Source organism: Amblyomma americanum, chromosome 3, assembly GCF_052857255.1.
Source record: "Amblyomma americanum isolate KBUSLIRL-KWMA chromosome 3, ASM5285725v1, whole genome shotgun sequence".
In the NCBI taxonomy this organism is placed as follows: Eukaryota; Metazoa; Arthropoda; class Arachnida; order Ixodida; family Ixodidae; genus Amblyomma; species Amblyomma americanum.
This window is the reverse complement of record NC_135499.1, coordinates 202,984,667-203,005,555: the sequence shown is the minus strand read 5'-3', so window position 1 is coordinate 203,005,555 and position 20,889 is coordinate 202,984,667.

Genomic DNA, 20,889 nt, shown 5'->3' with positions numbered 1-20,889 from the left:
GGGAAAACGAGGGTTAATAACATCCTAGTACAAGTCAAGAAAAAATGGGCTTGGGCCTGCTGCGTGGGCGCAGTAAGGCTGATGATGATGATGATGATGATGATGATGATTCTAGAAACTGTCCCTTTTTAGTTGTCCATTTCATGTCCATTTGGTCTGTGGCCACTCAGGCATACCCGTGGCTTTCAAGCCTCTGTACAAAGCGACCCGACCATTGGGTGGCTGGCGACCGGACCTCACCATTGGCTGCATATCGCAGCCAATGGAAGTTAGTGGTCAGGACCGGTCGGCTGCTATTGACAGAGTGTTGCGATGCGCCTCACCATTGGCTACATATTGCATCCAGTTTGAGCCAATGGTAAAGTGCAGTCGCCAATCACCCAATGGACGGGTCGCTTGCCCCACACGTTTGAAAGCCACGGGTATATCTGAGTGACCACTGACAGAGGACCGAATGGTCACAAAATGGACAAGGAGAAATGAACAGGTTATAGTATACGGCCTCAGAAATCTTGTGTGAAAAATTAAAACGCTGGCTATCGTTTACACGATGCCTTTAGGCTTCCTTTGTGCACCTATGCTTTCGTACACTCTGTTTTAACGAGACGGTCAAACGTTGCTGGAGGTATGATAACGTCACATGAAATCTGAAGTCGGAGGTACAGGTGGCAGTGGTTTTGTTAAAAGAAAGGTGTTGATCGAAGGCCGAATCCAAGCAACTCTTCGCCCGAGAATCTGGTTTCGATCGGCTGGCGGCTTTGCGCTGGCCAACCGCGCAAACCAACGACGTAGTATATGGCACCGCACGGGGCAGAAACGTGGAGGCTAACGAAAAGAGTTCAGCTTAAGTTAAGCACAACGCAGCGAACCATGGAAAGGAAAATGATAGGTGTAACGTTAAGAGACCGTAAGCGGGCAGAGTGGGTGAGGGAACAAACACGGGTTAATGACATCCTAGTCGAAATCAAGAGAAAGAAATGGGCTTGGGCAGGACATGTAATGCGAAGGCAAGATAACCGCTGGTCCTTAAAGGTAACGGAGTGGGTTCCAAGAGAAAGTAAGCGTAGCAGGGGGCGGCAGAAGGTTAGGTGGGCGGATGAGATTAAGAAGTTTGCAGGCAAAGGGTGGATGCAGCTGGCAAAGGATAGGGTTAATTGGAGAGACATGGGAGAGGCCTTTGCCCTGCAGTGGGTGCAGTAAGGCTGATGATGATGATGATGAATCAAGAACGGCTACTACTATGTTTCGTCAGCTCAATGATTTAATCTTCCGATTAGTCGCCGTTTGACAGCAGCTTTCTTGACGCTGCACGTTTCTGGCTAGACGGAGCGCTTACAATGCAGCGGACTGCGCGCTTCTGAGGATGCACTCATTCCTGCCCACGCCGCAACTTTTTCCGCGTATAGCTATGACATCCTGTGACAAACACTAACTGCACAGCAGTGAACAGTGAGTTTCAGCGTGCGATCAGCTCGCCGGCCTAAACGTTTTCCCATTCGATGTCAATAGAGGCGGGATAAGCTCCGATTCCCCGTCGTTCACAGAGCGGCGGCGTTTCAAGCTGTTCCTAAGCGAGCAGCAGCACACGTACCCGTGCGATGGAGGTGCTGATATAGGCTTCGATAAGGCTTCTCGTTCTCGGAGGTTTGTATGATCGATTATTCCTTCCGTAGTTCCGTTTGATCTGTAAATATAAACTAGTCACGTACATAACTTGGCATGCGGTTATCCACGATAATTGTTACATATTAAAAGACAGACCGGTTTAGCTGGGCGTATTAGGCCGTTGAGCGCCAGGACAGGGGCGTGGTTACCGCTAATTCGTCTAAGGAGTAGTGCCCACTGTCTTGATAGCCTGCTGGAATACTTTTGTGTGTGTGCGTGCGTGCGTGCGTGCGTGTGCGTGTAGAAGGAAATAAAATTGCGTTGCTTGATCCGGGTAGATGGGTTTTCCTTTTTTTCCAGTGACGACTGTGGTACTAATCGTGCCGAAAGTTTGGTTTATCCATCTGGTCTTGGCTAGCACTTGTAAATACCACGTGACGTTGACTGTTGTGATTTAGCCGACATCCTACCAGCTTTGTGCCACCAACCCCTGACCCCCAAAAAGAGGAAAAAAAGCTTTGATATAGCAAAACTTCTCGGTTCCATTCATGACACGACCTCCGAGTTTTCTCAGACAAGCTTTAACAGCACCTCCCTCTAAATATTGCATGCAGTCCTGCTTTTTAGCGCGAAAACAGTACTTAACGCGGTCAAACCCAACTAATAATCCTGTGGCTTGCATGACCTTGAGGTTGACCTTGGCCGACCTGCAGAAATAAAATAAATATTGCTCCGACTGGGATCCGAACCTGCGGCAGCGCGAACAAATCAGCTTCGCTGACCACTGCGCGATAGCATTATGCCACCGCCGCAGCCGACCACATCATCATCATCATCAGCCTGACTACACCCACTGCAGGGCAAAGGCCTCTCCCATGTCTCTCCAATTAACCCTCGCCTCGTGTTAAATTGCAACACACTCTCGCGCTGCGCATTGCACGTCGTCGTCTCCATCAACTTCCACCTGTGCGCAAAAGCTTTGGCACGTCCTACTCGGTTTAACTACGTTTAAACCCTACCATTTTTTGAACCTCTCTTCAAACCTCTGTGCAGGCATCAGGGGATTCATGAAGGCAGTACTGCACAGGCGCGCAAGGTGGACAAAACATGGGTAAAGTAGTCTTCACTTGCATGGCTCGTACGTAGATTTCGGTCAGGCACGTGGGAAACGGCTGAAGTTACTGACACATTTGCAGCTAAACCACAGCAAGATGCAGCAGTTCGGAATCGCTGCCGCAATTTATAGCCTGTGACATCTTCTTCCATGTCTTCTGTCTTCTGTCCGTGTTTTAAGCGCTCTCAACAACAATGAATTTAGAGACTATGCAGTACATAGAAAACAAGGTCTTTCAAAAGAATGGGCTTGAGCGCGGTGTCATTGTTGTGAGAGATAGAAAAAAAGGATACTTAAATAAAGGAAGGTAGCCAGATAGTCGACCGGTGAGCTATCCGTACACAGGGAAAATTACGTTACCCTAAGGGACGGAAAGACAAAGTTTTAGGAGGAGCAAGGGAAGGCTGCCAACACTGGACTCCCGTTCGTGGTGAAGAAGTGTATGAAAAAATCAATGAACATTCTTTAATCCTCGGTAGTAACATCGTTCGATAAATTCACATTGCAGTGACTTAGTACGACATCAGCGTTGCAATGCAGGCATCCGCATCTCTTTCTTTATCTGAGCCAAAAAGAAAAAATGCACCAACTCTGCCGGAATGACTAGCCACCCGCTTCCTGAATGCATCTATCTGAATGCATTCTATCCGTATCCGCGTTCGCGCGAATATAGCACGACTCTTGCCAAGAAGGGTGCAGAACTTTTTGGAGGATTGTCGTAAAATACAACCAGAAACATCCAGCAAAGTGTGAACGTATGTGACACGCAATGCGGGCACGATATATTCTCTGCTCACGAGGTCGGGTCGAGACATTCGATATCGGCGCCTATGCAAATGGCGGATGCTCCGCTATTGCTGCGCCAAGAAGTGCAGCGCGCGAGTATAAAGGGGAGCGCGAGACGCACACGCGCCGCTTGCGTACGCTGCCCCCCTCCTCATGGTTGTTTTCATCCTCGGCGATGGCTTCCGTCTTGATTCAGTTGCTTCTGCTGGGCCATAAATCACGCGCCGCTGCGTCGCCCCCCCCCCCCCCCCCCCCTTCCCCTGCCTTTAAGCCTATCCACCCCTTCGCCAAGCTGCCAGGACAGCTCGCAAAGGTTGCATGCGTCGAGTTTAGCTTTCTACTCATAGGGCCCGCGCAGCAGTAATTTAAAGGCATGTAGACCACCTTACGCAATATCCATATTAGTTTTTGGAATTTCGAAAACTCAGTTACCCTCGGCACTGTGGCGCCCAACAAATTTTGCGTACATCGCGGCAAAATACATGCGCTTTGTAAAAGCTTGCATGCAAAGCCACCCCTCCAGTGGACGTAACTCTTCGAAATAGCCAAAATTTGTCGGGCCACAGCGCCGAGGGTAACTGCGTTTTCGAAATTCTAAAGACTAGGAATTATGAAATTATGAATTATATTACTTACGGTGAGCGACACGCCTCTAAGTAATTAAGGAGTCAAACAATAATAGCTATACATCTTTGGCCACATCGCGCCTGTGGCCAAAGATGTATAGTTACCAACTTGCCCAGCAAGACATTCTTTTAAGTAATAGCTAAACGTTAAATATTCAATATTAGTTAACCAGCCTGCTAGTTAGCCGTTCTTAGCTGTAGTCTGATGCGTCACACCACTGACAACGCTATGCCGTAAGAAGCACTCTACCTCAAAAGCTTCTTTTCAAAAATTGCAGATCTTAGGTGAAACATCCGGTATTTTTGTTTGCGTTGCTGAATGCTGTGGCATGCATGCATATCTATACCACCTCCAGCCGCAACAAAACCCACATTCTACGTTTACTAAGCAAAGATAATCGTTTATCTCATCTCCTCACAGCATCGATTCTCATCACTTGCAGACTAAATTTTTAGTTTACCCCGAAGTCACTTGGCGCTGCGAAACTGTACATGCGGGATAGACAAAACACATTATGGTTTGAAATACATAATTTGAAAGCTGAAATGTACTGGTCCAAGCATGCGCATTTGGGCGTTCGAATCGCAGGGAAAGCTTGTGTGATTCCTTTCAATGGCATACAATCAATTGAGAATGATAACTGAACTATATGAAGCAAATTTCGGCACTTTTTTCTAATAGTCTATGATCGCTTTGGGGTCGTCTGAACTCAAGGATTAGGCGTTCAGTTATTTTGCTTGAAGTGCGGCCTTCAAAGACCGTCAGAGGGAGTTGTCATCGCCATCAGTTGCTGCGAGTTGGTCACAGCGCCCTCTCTTTTCAAGGGGATCCCATTTTAGGTAATGGCTTAGACGGTAACTCTAGGCCGTAGCAAGGCGAGTGAATTCTAAGCATGTGTTGGTGGCTCCAGCTTCCTCTCTGCAGCATGTGGGAGCTACTCACGGGTCTTAATAGGCTTGAAATTGTCTCCTTGCCTGTAATCATAAATACGGGCATATTTATTTTTTTGCACCGTTGGGGCAATTTAATTTTCTCGCTGACTGATATACTACCTCCATTTCCACCCGATGCCCCATTAATTATCTATACTTTATATTCAAAGTCGCATGCGGCGCCTGGTGAATGAAAGAAGTTCTTCTAGTAAGATACGAAAAAAGAAAGCAGCAGTTGTTAACAATGGGATATGATTCGCGGCGTCCTGCATTACTCCGCTGAGAAACCATACCAGTAAACGAAATCCGATTTTTAATGTTTGACTATATCAAAGAAGCCCAAATTATAAAAATTTTCAAACTAATAGTTTCGTCTGGTGGTTAGCCTCTTGTTAAGGTAACAAGAAAAGCTTTACCGGTGGTCTACTTTTGCAATACGAAGAAATTGTGTGTGGCGGTCCTGGGTGCATGTGGGCGGAGCTTCACAACAGACGTAAGCTGTACACTATACTACGTGCACTGGCTTGCACAGAATTGCTGTACACGTACTCAGAATCCCGGAATGCCTAGATCCGCGTTAAAACGGCCTCTCTCCGTCTGCGACCAAAGAGTTGCGGCGAGACTGTGAAACGTGAAATGGGAGAAAAAACGCCATGGAACGCGCATAAAGGCAAAGTGATCGAGCCGAGGTAACGCGACGCGAAATTCCGCCTCTGTTCTCTCTCTGTTTTTTTCCCAGGACACGCGGCTGTCTCCGGCGCCGAAAGCCGTGACGTATGCCGCGAGTATTTCGCAATCATAACGGACGGCTCGACATAGCTGTATATCGCTCTGGGCTTACATATATGCCTCAGCGTGAACAGGATATTATGAGTTAAACTGAGGGGCCGCAATTACGTCGTCCAGTTTGCTCAGTGGAGTTGCAACGGGTAGTCCCGCTTTATTCATTGCGAGTTTCGCGACGCCATTGTTGCACCGCAGAGGCTACAGGTGGTCGTACAGACTTCGAGCAGACGATGAATGACAAGTACACGGTTGGATGGCTGCGTTTCGAAGGCGTGGTTGGTTTCACGTACGCCGGACGCGCTTCTCTCCGCAACTATGTTACTGATCCGGAGTACCCGGGCTCGAACTCGACCGCGGCGACTGCGTTTCGATGGAGGCGAAACGCAAAGGCGCCCGTGTGCTGTGCGATGTCAGTGCATGTTAAAGAACTCCAGGTGGTCGAAATTACTCCGGAGCCCTCCACTACGGCACCTCTTCCTTTCTTCTTTCACTTCCTCCTTTATCCCTTCCATTACGGCGCGGTTCAGGTGTCCAACGATATATGAGACAGATACTGCGCCATTTCCTTTCCCCAGAAGCCAATTTCTATTTCAGTTTTGCAATACATACCTAAGCAATGGAGCTGCAAATTTCAGTTGAATAAATTGTAACAGCTTTTCCTTGTTCCTTAAATGGAAATGTTCCCCAAATGTTTTTTAGTGTGTGGATTTAGAATACCCGTCATCGAAATTTACCCTTAAAAGCCCCGATGGTAATCAAAACGGGACCACTTTACAGTATCATGGGGACAAGGTCTCTTGTCTAACAAGGCGAAAAATAAATGCCCAATTTATTTTGAAGAATATACACATATTTTCTAATGACTTAGCTTAAACTCTCTATGCGCTTTAAGGAAGTTTGCAGAAACTTGCTTCACTCATAAGCTAGTTTGTAGGGCATAAAGCGGCATTCGTTCGGTTGCGGGCTCGTAGAGCTGGGTCCCAATCGTTGCTATGGTGCTGTGTTGCAACTAAGCATAACTTTCGGAGCCAGTCCTGCCGCATTTGCACTAAAATGACCATACATGAGTTGAGTGCTACAGATAGCTGCAGGTACCCATCTTTAATAGAAAGTTAAACATAATTACGAAATTACGTGAATATGCTGATATCCAAGCACATCTGTGTCATCACTGGGAACAGCGTGACTAGACTTCAAATCTGCTCCCTTTACTTTGCACCACTAACATAATGAGTGACATATTGCATTGCTTTGGAGGTATTTATCAATTTATTTAGTTTTATTTCTGACTTTCATCGAGGCAGACATGCGTGAATGTCACTTCTGAAAAAGCACTAAAAAGCGTGTGTGGTTTTCATAAAACAAGAAACACTCTGTCCGTGCTGCAGCTGTGTAGTAAAAAATGCTGACACACCAGCTACCGGGCAGGTTTGAAAAAAAAATTAATGAGGATTAGCTCAGCTAATCCAGGATATACAAAGCGAAAGATGTCGGCGTTCAGTGTGTTCATTGGCTTTGGCGTTGACAATGTTCTAGACGGCGATGGCCTTGAGGAAAGGAAGGGCGCAGAACTGGCTCCCTGGATATGCGGACGCCTTATTCGTGCTTTGATACATGTGGCGGTGGTGAGAGAGAGATGTGGCCTGAATGCATAGCGCTGACAGCGCTGTGGCTGACATGCGGCACTGCCGCAATAGCTAGGCCGCAGCGTTCCTTTGGTGATCAATCTCTCGCGATCAACCATAAACTGCATGCCACCTCCCAGGGTGGCAGGGAGGGCGCGCTGCCTATACAGTGTGCGGAATGCAATAAAAGCAGGCTTTTGCAATTGGACACCAACGCCGCGTACATGAAAAATAATAATAATAATAATAATAATAATAATAATAATAATAATAATAATAATAATAATAATAATAATAATAATAATAATAATAATAATAATTGGTTTTTGGTGGAAAGGAAATGGCGCAGTATCTGTCGCATATATCGTTGGACACCTGAACCGCGCCGTAAGGGAAGGGATAAAGGAGGGAGTGAAAGAAGAGAGGAACAAATAGGTCCGTAGTGGAGGGCTCCGGAATAATTTCGACCACCTGGGGATCTTTAACGTGCACTGACATCGCACAGCACACGGGCGCCTTAGCGTTTTTCCTCCATAAAAACGCAGCCGCCGCGGTCGGGTTCGAGCCCGGGAACTCCGGATCAGTAGTCGAGCGCCCTAACCACTGAGCCACCGCGGCGGGGCGCGTACATGAAAGCGAGATTGAGGTTTCCACTGGCCCACGAAGCCGGTTGGGCGCCTTTCCTTTCGTGAAAATGAATGGCTTTTGCAAAGTTGTCAACGCCAATGTTGTCAACGCAAAGTTGTCAATGCCAAGTACGAACGCCGTCGGCTCACTTGTTTTGTTTGCTTTTTTAGGAAAGGAAATGGCACAGTAACCGTCTCGCATATCTCGGTGGACATCCGAACCGCGCCGTAAAGGAAGGGATAAAGGAGGGAGGGAAAGAAGAAAGAAAACTGAAAATTGAAACTTGGATTTTGAGGAAAGGCGCGGCGCTGCGCAGCGGCGGAACACCTGTGGCTCGGTGTTACTAGTGGCGCATGCGCAGTAGTAACTAGGGAGCGAGAAAAAAATATCCGCGGCGAGGCGCGCGTTGTGACGTCATGTGCCTCCTCGGAGTACCGCCACGGCCAAATCGCTAGTTCGCGGCCAGTAAAGCTTTCGCTTTAAAAATTGTGAAGTTGGGATGCAGTGCATAAATAAGTGGTGAAGTAGTGTTCAGGGTCCTGAGAGGCGCAGATATCCACTGTAGGCACAGTCGCCTTGATCCCCATTTCATCAGGTAGGCGTAAAAGAGGCGCGGCCTGCGTAGCTGTGTCGGAATGACATGTGCTCACGTGAGACCACCCTTTTCACAGCACACGAAGGTGGCCTTGGGGGAACCACTTAGCGGAGGTACATTCTCGAACAGAGACAGAACACCGAATGTAATGTATGACACGTCGCGCATGCGCAATCTGTTTTTTTTTTTTACCTGCGGCACCTAAATCCTTCCACGCAAAATTCAATGACAGGAGCTTTTAATAAACCACTACCACCACCAGCTTTTGCCACAACTTGATATTCAGTGATGCCACGTTCGACACATTAATGATGTTTCAATCCTACTTTCAAGATACGTCGATGGTTGTTGAATCCCTGGTAAACTTTCAAGGGCGCACACGCTCAAGAAAGGCTCTGTTTATTTCATGCTCTACCTTTTAATATAATTAGAAAAACTTCGCTTTCCGAGATATATTATGGAAATATCTGTGTCCTTCATTGTAGCACTTATTAGGCGTTTCGCTTCAGAACGTAGCTTCTAATAAAATATTCAAAGCGCGCCGGGTAAGCGATGGCAGGCGAACATAAAAATGAATGCCTACCACTGTGTTTTATTTGCAATAAAACCGATGCCACGGTCTTGCGTAGACGTCTTGAAACTTTAAAACATTGTAGAAAAAAAGTGATTTTTTTTTTATCGCTGTGAGTGCTCTTGGTTGGCTGTTTCCTTCTCAATTTATTCGTTTGAGGCAAAAGGAAAAAACACCTCCCAGTGAAGTGAGAAAGATACTAGAACGTTCCTACTTAACATTGCTTCGTTTTATATTTTTTCAAGCTAAGTTCCAACTGTTCAAGGCGAACGCAGTCCCCTAGAGAGGTCCCACTCCACTTTACTCATTGGACAGTAAATTGAGAAATACTTTGCCGCGTATACATATGCATTATTTAACTCCACTTGAGGGGGGGAGGTGATGTGGCGACGCACTCTGCACACATTTCCGCGCAGCCTCCACCTTGTTATCATCCGGCCCAGCGTAACACGGCCACGCGCTGGACTGCGTTACCGATAAAGCACAGCGCCACCGCTGCGTCACCCAAGGCACGCGTCACCAACGGCGGCTACAAAAACAGGCTGCCCGTCTGGGAAGAGCGGCTGTTTTCCTTCCGCTACCGAGACGAGCCTAGCGTCGGTATGCTCGTCCGCTGCCGTCGCTAATAAACAGTTGTTACGTTTTATGTCGGGATTCATCCTTCTACAGAATGGCATCCCACAGTCTTATATATCGTTGGACACCTGAACCGCGCCGTAAGGGAATGAATAGAGGAGGCAGTGAAAGAAGAAATGAAGAAAGGTGCCGTAGCGGATGGCTCGGGAATAATTTCGACCACCTGGGGATTTTTAACGTGCGCTGACAGCACACGGGCGCCTTAGCGTTTTGCGTCCATAAAAATGCAGCAGCCGCGGTCGGGTTCGAACCCGCGGGAACTGTGGATCAGTAGCCGACCGCCCTAACCACTGAGCCACCGCGGCGGGTCGAAAGGCTGATCGTTTTGCGTCCATAAAAACGCAGCCGCCGCGGTCGGGTTCGAAACCGGGAACTCTGGATCAGTAGCCGACCGCCCTAACCACTGAGCCACCGCGGCGGGTCGAAAGGCTGATCGTTTTGCGTCCATAAAAACGCAGCCGCCGCGGTCGGGTTCGAAACCGGGAACTCTGGATCAGTAGCCGAGCGCCCTAACCACTGAGCCACAGCGGCGGGTCGAAAGGCTGATGAGTTTTTTTTTTCTGCGAAGCGGAATCCTTGCTTCGCAGCAAATCGTCCCAGGCTGTTTCATAATAGAACTTCGCAGCCCCTGGGGAGCTGCCACATTCTATAGTTATGTGTGCCAAAGTACATTTAGCTCCACAGTATTTACAAACCCTGTCCTCTACCTTGTGCTGATTGTATATACCTAAGATTTCTGGCGAAAAGTAGGTGTTGGTTTGTGTGTTCCTCCAGGCCATTGCATCCTTTAGTGAGACCGTTCTCTCGATTTGCTATTTCCAGTGACGTCATACTTTCTGGCGCTATTATTGCCGTGTTCTGTGCCAGCTCGTTTTCTCGTCGCGTGGTCTCATCGCGCCCCTCCCTGCCTTTCCGTGGATCTTTTTCTCACCAGATATTATTAGATTATTTGTCTTAGTATTATTAGAATCTTTTCTGTCTGCTGACCCGCTCTACTTGAACAGATTAAGGCGTAAAAGTGCATAGAGAACAATGAAAAACATCAACCATCTTGACAAAATGACGGTCTATAAAACGGGTGTCATATAATAGCACGGTGGCCTATGAAGCATCCTGCAAGCTTATTTTATGGCCTAGGTGGAGCAGAGCGCGATACTTCCTGCCAGGATGTTAAAGACTACAGCGGAACGCCATTTACGCGAAGCATTCAGACATCTAGAAGGACTGCTTAGTTTCGCCCTTACACCGTCGCTGTGTAAAGTGAGTTAATAAAAAAGTCGATTTAAATCTCTCTCTCTTGTTTTGTGTCAACGAAAAATTCCTTTGGTTTTCAGGTTCAGGATTCTTTAATCTTCCATAACTTTTGGGGGGACAGGACATGAAATTCACGCACTGTGTATTTTTTTTTTTTGAGAGCAGCGCCAAACCAAAACAAAACGAAAAGAACACTGGGGGCCTCATTTTTAATGTTTCGATTCGTTTTCCTTCCGTTTGGCCCTCTTCAATCTTCCGCTGCTTCCGTTTACATAGGCCGCGGCGAATGACGTCACACTGGTAGTAGCGGAAAGGCGTCCATGATGCGACTAACTTGCGTAAACACGCTCCACGCCCATGCCGCGCTGGCGCTCCGGTACCGACGAAAATACCGATAACAATAATAATAATAATAATAATAATAATAATAATAATAATAATAATAATAATAATAATAATAATAATAATAATAATAATAGAAGAGCAAGCAGTTTTGGGTAGTACTATTAGTACTTTTCCGCGCCCCCTTCAGACGCTTATTGGCGTGAGCCTCCGCGCTCTGTCGAAGGGGCACGTGCCGTGCGTCAGCTATCTGGGCTACGCCGAGAGAAGCTAGGCAATGAATGCTGTCAGCCAAACGCAGGTATCTAATCGCGCAGAATGTGTTCTCGCGTTTGCAGCGGCCCAAGCGGCTGACAAAAGCAGTTTTGAGTCACCGAATGGAACAATTGCAGTGCCACCTTGGCAGCGCAGGTTCCCCGGACTACGGCACCTCTTTCTTTCTTTCTTTCTTTCTTTCTTTCTTTCTTTCTTTCTTTCTTTCTTTCTTTCTTTCTTTCTTTCTTTCTTTCTTTCTTTCTTTCTTTCTTTTTCTCTTTCTTTCTTTCTTTCTTCCTTTCTTCTTTCACTCCATCCTTTATCCCTTCCCTTACGGCGCGGTTCAGATGTCCGCCGATATATGAGACAGATACTGTGCGATTTCCTTTCCCCCCAAAACGATTATTATCACTATTCTTAGATCCAATCTTCCAAATGCAGGTCGCAGTTATGCTCCCATGTGAGTCACCAGCGGTATCTCTGACTCCGGGATTATCTGGTCGGTAGTGCAGTCTTTTTTTTTTGTCATTTTAGGCTTGATAACTTCCGCGCCACCTAAAAAATTATTGAGACAGTTTTTAAGGAACCATTTTTCTATGCAAATTTTGTTTCCGTAGCTTTTGTTCCCGCTAGTTTTAAACTGAAAATTGGTTTTCGCTGTTTAAAAAAAAAAAAAAACCTTCCAATTGCGTAAGCCGCTCTTTCAACCGCATTGCGACAAGAGTTTCAACAGATAACCTTTATTCATGGCGGATAGCATGCTTTTGCTTTTCCTTCCTGATAACGTCATTTGCGGAAAATTTTCGTTCGCTCACGAAATAATCACCTGATACCAATTTTCGAAACTCCGCTTGGTTGAACGGTGCCGGTATCTGTCGAACGAGGCTTGCTGATTCTGTGTGCTTCTAATTATTCCTGGAAACTTATTACTTTTTGCGACGATAATAAATTCCCCTGTTCGTTCATCAGTATCGCTGACATGCAACCCTAACCTCCGGTCTACTTGCTGCTGGAGCATGAATTTGAAACCATAGCTTTAAAACTATGTACACACAAACTACTTCAGCATGTTTGCAATCCCCCGAGAAAGCGCCGCTTAGACCTGGTGACATCCACCGCAGGCATAACATATCTGCGCTGAGTCTTGCTTACGCAACTAAAAATGAACCACTAGTGCATGGAAATGTGCGAGCGCATACGCCAATCGCGTGCAACCGACCAAATTACGGGAAGCGTGTAGATGCGGCCCGCGTCCGTAGCTGGGAGGTGCATATTATTTATTTTTATTTTATTTATCATTACTGCCAATCCCTGTTTCAGGGATTTTTACAGGAGTGGGTTCTGGCCGCAGGCAAACAGTCGAGCAGGCATAAACACTATTTCAAGTATACATGATAAGTACAGTGAAGATTATGGGGACAGTAAGAATAGGCATTGGAAAAGGCAATACAAAGATGACCCATAAGTACTCATCACCTTTTCCCTTCATAAATGATCGCGAGAGATACAAATAAATACATGGAATATACAAATACACGGAAAACCCCCAAAATGTTACAAAAAGTAAATAAATATCCCAGTCTCTTTCCTGACAATACACTTCTGCCAGCTAGCGCCAAAATTTTCTCAGTACTTGGCTGTACAATCACTGAATCATCCAGAGAGTTCCACTCGCGCACAGCTCACGGAAAAAAGCAGGACATAAATGTATTATTTGAACAGAATTATTCTTGTATGGTGAGTTCATTTTTGTGACGCGTTTCCCTGGAAGTGTTCAAGGTAATGTATGCAGCAGAATCAACTTTAAGTTTGTTATGTAAAATCATGTACAGAAACTTCAGACGGTGAAGCGTGGCACGACTAGCTAGCGTGTCAAGCCCAGTCTCAGACAGCATCAGCGTCGGAGAATCGCTGCGTCTCTATCTGTTGCAGACAAAGCGCACACTTTTTCGTAGGACAGCCTCAATCGTAGCTATGCTATCTTGCGTGTACGAGAACCAGGCGACGTTTGCGTATTCTAGTATTGGGCGAATGATAGTAGTATACGCCCAAGGCTTGGCTTCTTTCGTAGAATACTGCAGCGCTCGTTTCAGAAACATGAGCTTACGCATCGCTTTGTTTGTTACTTGATCTACGCCCACCCCAGATTGGCTGATATAATCATGCCTAAGTATTTGTGCTCGGTGACTGTCTTGAGTGCAGAGGTGCTATAGCCGTCAGGGAAGCTAAGTTTGAATCTCTTTTTCGTTATAGTCATTGAAACTGTTTTGTCTAAGTTAAGAGCCATTTGCCACTTCGAACACCATTCTGATATCTTGTCAAATTCATTGTTTAAGCTTATCTGATCCTCTCGGCTTTTTATTTCTCTATACAGTACGCAATCATCTGCGAACAACCTCAGTTTCGCTTCTACCTGGTCAGCAATGCCATTTATGAAGACAAGGAAGAGAATTGGGGCTAAAACAGAGCCTTGTGGTACACCGGAAAGGACCGGGACAGTATCTGAAGTGTGGTCGCCCAGTTGCACGAACTGGCGGCGGCCGGTTAAATAATTGGCGTCCATTGGACTACTGACCCACCCCCTAATATATGACTTAGCTTCTGTAGCAGTTTGGCGTGGCAGACCCGGTCGAAGGCCTTTTAGAAGTCTAAGAAGATTACATCTCTTTGCATTTGGTCGTTAATTGCTTTTGCGAAATGATGTAAAGTCTCGACAAGTTGTGTAACAGTAGACAGACCACGCCTGAAGCCATGTTGTTGGGGATGAAGAATGTTATTTGATTCAACAAACTCTGTTATTGATTTTAAGATATTGTGTTCTAAAACTTTACAGGAAGTGCAAAAAGGTCCGCTTCGCCTCTCATCGATCGGGGCTAATGAAAAAAAAAAGTGAAACAAATGGGAGAATAGGGACAGAGTAGGCAACACCGGTAACCTCGTTTCAGCGAACAAGACCGGAGAACGTCCGTACAGACTCACACACACTATGCATTTTTCATTGTACTCGTACAGCTCTATAGTGCATGCCCCGGCATCGATTTGAACTCGACGCGAACGCCGTGTGCTCTTATCACTGGGCGGGCGTATCCGCGAGGAACCACGACTCCAGATAACGCAGCGGGGAGCACCCCCTGCCGCCGAAAGTTCTCTACCTATTTTGCCTCCTTTTTTTTTCTTCCGTGAACCACCCAGGTACAATACGGTTCTTTTTTTTTAACAAACGCACTAGCCGAGGCCGCATCATGTGGTGCACTTGCATAAACGAATTCACTCCGTGCCTTTCCTTAGTATACGGAGGCCAGCATGCACCGATCTTCGCTGGAGCCCCGGCGTGCAGCGCGCCGCGAACATATACCCACACCGCCCTCCTCACGACTAAGGCTTACTAAATCTGTGCAGCAGAGTGGAAGCTGTATAGAGGCGTCACCATGTGTTCATAAGAATCCCTGGTTCGCACAGGAGAGCGGTTCGTGGCCCGTCAGTGCCATGGCTATCGGTACCGTAGGTTACAGTGATTAGCCAGTTCTCAAGCGCCATCCAATGAGAAGCCACTCGCACACCTGAAAATAGTACTCTGAATTTATTTCCTGATTATCTGTAGGCCGGCTGTAGCTCTTGCAACACTGCACGAGTTTAGCGTGACGGAGTATGGCTGCATCGCATTCGATGCCAAGGCGCCCCTTTCGCATCACTCCTGGCTCTATACCCTCCTGGGCAGCTCTTCTGGCGTATTGCAATATGCTTAATGGTTCGGTTCCTTTTTCCATCTTTTTCGCCTCATAACCTCGCTTCATGTAGCGTCGACTGCGGTGGAAAAGAAAATAAACGAAACGGGTTGTGCACGCCGCAGCTCCCTGCAGGGTGCGCGGCAATCGTGCGGCGACAACAGCAGTTCGCTGCGCCAGCAGATCTTCAATTCAACGGCGTAGCGAACGAACGGAGCGCTCGCCTCGTGTACGTAGTACACGCGGCCGGCAATAGCGTTTCCGCGCATGTGTGCTTCGTTTGACCCTGATAGCATCTTGGAGGGGTCGGGACGCTTTCGCGTCGAGGGCTCGCTGCTGCTTTCTGCATTCCGTGGCGGCCTCCGGTGCGCGCTCTTTGCATCTTTCGACTCCCCTTCGAGAGTTGCCCCCTTCTGTGCTCTGCGCGGTGGCAGTGGTGGGGTCTGGCTCGTTAGGTTCTATTGAAATGATGCGCTGGAACGGCCAGAAAACTGCCGGAACGGAGCTGACGACTTGGCGCGATGCTACGATAAAACGATCTGGACTGCTCCAGCTGGACCGAGTCCTTTCGGTGACAGTATCACCCAGCGTATTTTTCCCCTGCAGTTCGGAATATAAGACAAGCGTCTCGCTTATGTTTAAGACGTTCTACTACCATTAATCCATGATTAGTTCATGGCTGCAGCAAGAGTTTACCACGGTCATTCACGGCGCTAAATACATCACGAGTAAGAGAAGATAGCCAGTCTCCGGAGAAGCACCTTGTGGTAATGCATGTTTTGAATAACCATAAAATCAAAACATTTCATGATGTTATTCAGCACAATAAAAATAGAAACAGAAGCAACACAAGATATGCTTTAATCGGCTTCTGTAGCCATACCAGGAAATACAGGTAAGAATCACTGCAGAAACCTCTCAAATTTAAACTTCTGAGTATTCCGTATTGCAGAAACAACCGAAAATGTACCGCATGTGCATTGAGTTTCATCTCAGAAACATGCACTTAAACAGCAGGCGGCCATAGAACGTCCCTCGGCGTTCAAATCGGGCACAAAATATCGCCAGCTGCTCTCGCCGCAGCTGTGTGTTCGCACTTGTCTACCGACGACCGAAAGCTGCCGCTGGCAGCATGTGTGTCCCGGAGACGGCGTGTGCGTGCCGACTCGACAGAAATAATAAATAACATAAAGGTGACACGCGGGGCTGCTGTGCCGAAGCTCTGAAGGATCGGGCCATCGTGCCGTCCCGCTTGCACTACGCGAACACTCGTTCGCCCTCTTGTACTGAGCCGGCCTAAAGTGCTAAAGAACCGTCTCGCAGTCGATGACGTCCTCGCTTGGGGACTCGGCGGTGGGCACATCCTTGAGGCTGACTACTCTGCTTGTTCAGTCCTCGCATCGCGTTCTTCGTTCTGGTTGTTGCTTCCTGACCGCTTTTGCGTACTGGACACGAGTGTGTCTGAGTATCTTTGTCTTGGCAGGATTTTTCTGAGCAGCCAGACGTGCGCGCTATTCGCCGGCATTGAATATGAGTGACAAGTGAGAAAAATGGTTGGAGGCTAGGCCTTGCCCCGTCGCTGTCTCAGTTCGACTGACGCTCGCTTGTCTTTATGAATGCATACGTACATCGCGCAAACGGACTCATTTGATTGGAGAGGTGCTACAACTCAACAAGGTGTTACATTGCTTTTTTCTTTTTTTTTCAGTGGTGCAGGTCGAGCGACAGTCATACATGGGAACGAGGGTGCAGGTTTGGCTAGCGCATTTTGTTGAATTGCGCATGCAAGCCGCACTTATTGCAACCGACTCGAGTGTTCCGGCCGAATCGTGGCAGCGAATGTCCCTCACGATGAATTGATCTTCCGAGAATAGCTCGCAATGGGACACATTCTCACAGAGGACGCATCACAGCCCCCGCCCCCCCCCCCCCTTTTTTTTTTTTACGAAGACATTTCTCTATCCTCGGTTCTGTTCGAGTTTTGAGCGCTTAAAATGGGCATAGATGGACAGCTGTGCGTATCAGGGTGAACGGGTAAACCTGCAAAGTTGCGCCATGGCGCAACATTGCGGAAGAATATGCCATGGTGTGCCGCTGTTTTCGTGCGTCCTATTTCAGCGTGCATCTGTGGAAGTAGTTTTGAGCTACCTTGAGCCATGCAGCTTGAAGCGATGACGTGCTGCATTTGTTATGCGGCCAGTCCTAAAAGAGGCACTGACAGCCCTGACGTGAACCGGTTCTTTTAAGGATGTGCTCGCGTATTTTGCAATGCGCAAAACAGAACGAGTGAGTGTGCACAGACACCCCACGCGATGTTCACGAAAGGGAAACATTGGACGACATCGGAAGGGGCACAAGCCACACTGAACATAAAGGCACTTTTACTCGACCCTCAGTTTCGGGCATATCTCTTGCTGTACCGATCGAGTTTGATCAAATTTCCGCTTCTTGTGTAGCACATTGTGCGTTCAGAACTTCCCCTTAAGCAGAATGTATAAGGGCACAACCATGTTAATAATAATAATAATTGGTTTTGGGGGAAAGGAAATGGCGCAGTATCTGTCTCATATATCGTTGGACACCTGAACCACGCCGTAAGGGAAGGAATAAAAAGGGGGGGGGGGGGGGTGAAAGAAGAAAGGAAGAAGAGGTGCCGTAGTGGAGGGCTCCGGAATAATTTCGACCACCTGGGGATCTTTAACGTGCACTGACATCGCACAGCACACGGGCGCCTTAGCGTTTTTCCTCCATAAAAACGCAGCCGCCGCGGTCGGGTTCGAACCCGGGAACTCCGGATCAGTAGTCGAGCGCCCTAACCACTGAGCCACCGCGGCGGGGCGACACAACCATGTTCGCATAAATGTTTTCCGGTCGAATACTGGGTCACCGACGCATGACCAGTGTGACCTCCATTGCGTGAGTGGAAACCATCGGCGCGCGCCATTGATTGAGGTGTTCATGTATTCACTCCGACTGCAGAGATCGAACTTCGTCTCTGGCTTCTGTGCGCTTTAAGACTTCTGCGAAGCGGTGTGCACAGAGGAAGGGTGGTGCCTAAGGTGAAAGTTACGTAGAAAGAACGATTTGAATGTCGTAAACACCACGTATGCTGACGCTGAAATATTCATAACGTTTATTTCGACCCGTGACTCCAGTATGCATCATACATGTTCTTCCACCCGCTTCGTACATAACACATGCATCAGTTCAAAGCCTGCTTTGCCGGATAAAAACAATCGTTCTTGCCCATAAAGTCGTCAACAGCCTCGTTGGTCACGTGCAAAAAATTCGTCACCAGATTGCACGGAAGGTCATAGTGGGACCCATCAACACACATAAACGAGAATACGCAAGCCATTTGTGTACATATGGCATATATTCTGTTTTGTTTAAGGAACAAATAAGTCGTAAACTAAAGGTAGGGCAGGGGGGGGGGGGGGGCGAAGAAACATTTCATTGCAGCATTTTTTTGCACAGCTGTTTTCTATTGTGGCATTGAGCTAAAACAAGAAATATATTTTTCTGCTCTTTGAGCGATGTTGTTATACCTTGCTATGATTTTTGCTCATGTGCCGAACCCCCGATATTGTCCGGTGCGTTGACAGAGGCCAGTTTCCCGTCCATAAACACCTATCATCTTTCATGCGAGTGCGACTTTAGTGCGCCTTTTTATTGCCAGGCTCGAGAAATTTTTTTACTAGTGGTGTACATGTTCGCTGTTACAGGCAGCAAAACAGAAAGCGTGGATGTATTATTTGAGGCCTTCACAGCGCATAATGGCGTTAGAAACACTCAAGCGTTAAGATGTTTTGGCTGTCAGTCACCGATGTGTGTGTACATTCAGAATACGATTAAAAATAAAAATAAAACATGACCGAAGCGAAGAATGCATGCAGCTGCCGTAATTGTGGCACCTTAACGTCGCAACTGATAAAAGCCAGCAGCGCTATTTTCGCTTCGATAGGCAGCGACCGAAGAGAAACTGTTGAAAAACGTACAGGTTGAGAATTGAACGCGCGCGGGAACAAGCTTGTATCGGTTTCCGGAAACAAGAGAAACCCAGAACGTGCCCTTGTCAACGCTGAGCTGCCCTTTCACGAATGGTAAACAACTTCTGCTCACCGTTTTTCTGACATGCTTTTCCATTGTCCCAGCATGAACGGAGGTGTCTGGTGACCTTTGTTCTTTTTTGGTTTGTACCAAAACAAAATATAAAGAGTACAGTGCCCTTTGCCGACGGCGATGAAAGCTGCCTTTTTACTCGTGATTCTAACGTGGTCATCGAAAAAGGAACTCTGATCATTGGTTTCCATAGGAACTAAATTAGCGCTCGTAGTGACCTTAAACGCAACAGAAAACAACAATGCACGCAACTCCCATTAGAATTAATTGAAAAAAACACAAACATCTTAAAGCACGTTCGTGTTTAGTGTGACGGTGACTGTACATAAAAGTAGGGGTACTGGGCACTTAGGACTAAGGATTTTGCCCCATTGTGGGGTGCACTGATTACTTCTTCTGTACCCCGCAAATGAAGTGTAACTATCGTCAAACACAAAGACGAAACATGGGATAAGGATTGAGTGCCACATTTAGAATATTATTCGCTGAAACCATAATCTTTTGCAGCGGGAGCTACACTAGGCTACCAGTCGAGCATTTCGCGGTACATGGGAGAGGAAAGTTGTGCGCATGCGCCATTACCATGGAAACCGAAGAGGAGCAAACTGTGGCATGCGCTTTGCCGTCGCCGCGGCCGCGCGCGCTCCACCGTCAAAGCCGAGCGTGACGTCACGCCGATGAGCAGTTGTGCGCATGCGCCGATACCGTGGTAACCAGAGAGATCCCACTGGTGCGCCGCGTTCTCGTCGCCGCCTCGCCGCTCTATCACCCGAACCCCGCGTCGCATGCGCAGGATTGCGTATAAAAGGCGGAGATGTAGTGGGCGTCTGTACGCATGGGCTTATACGCAGTGTGGCAGTACCTGGCTCATACCTGATACCTGATTTAATATCTGCCGCGGGTCCTTGGACCTAAGATATTAAACTTATTTTTGGAATATGGCGGAGTGCTTTGCTTTGGCACGGGTCGGCCCGGTATTGCACTGCCTCCGGGATCGGCCCTGGGCATATTAGCGCGGCGCCTCTTTCCTTTCACTCTTTGCTCTCCTACACTTTACACCTCCTACTTTCAGCTCGCGGAAGCGAGCGTGGCTCGGCTTGAGTCAGTAGGAAGGCCCGTGCTCTTTCCTCTTCCTTTTTCCCCTCAGAAATATCAGCCAGTCGTCTGTATCACAGCGTTTGACATGAATGCAGAGAAGGAGAGTGCAGCCCCTGCTAGACGACGGTATAGATAAGAGAAGATTAACTCTTCCGATCCTGAGGTTGTCGCCTGGAAGTTGGTTTGAAC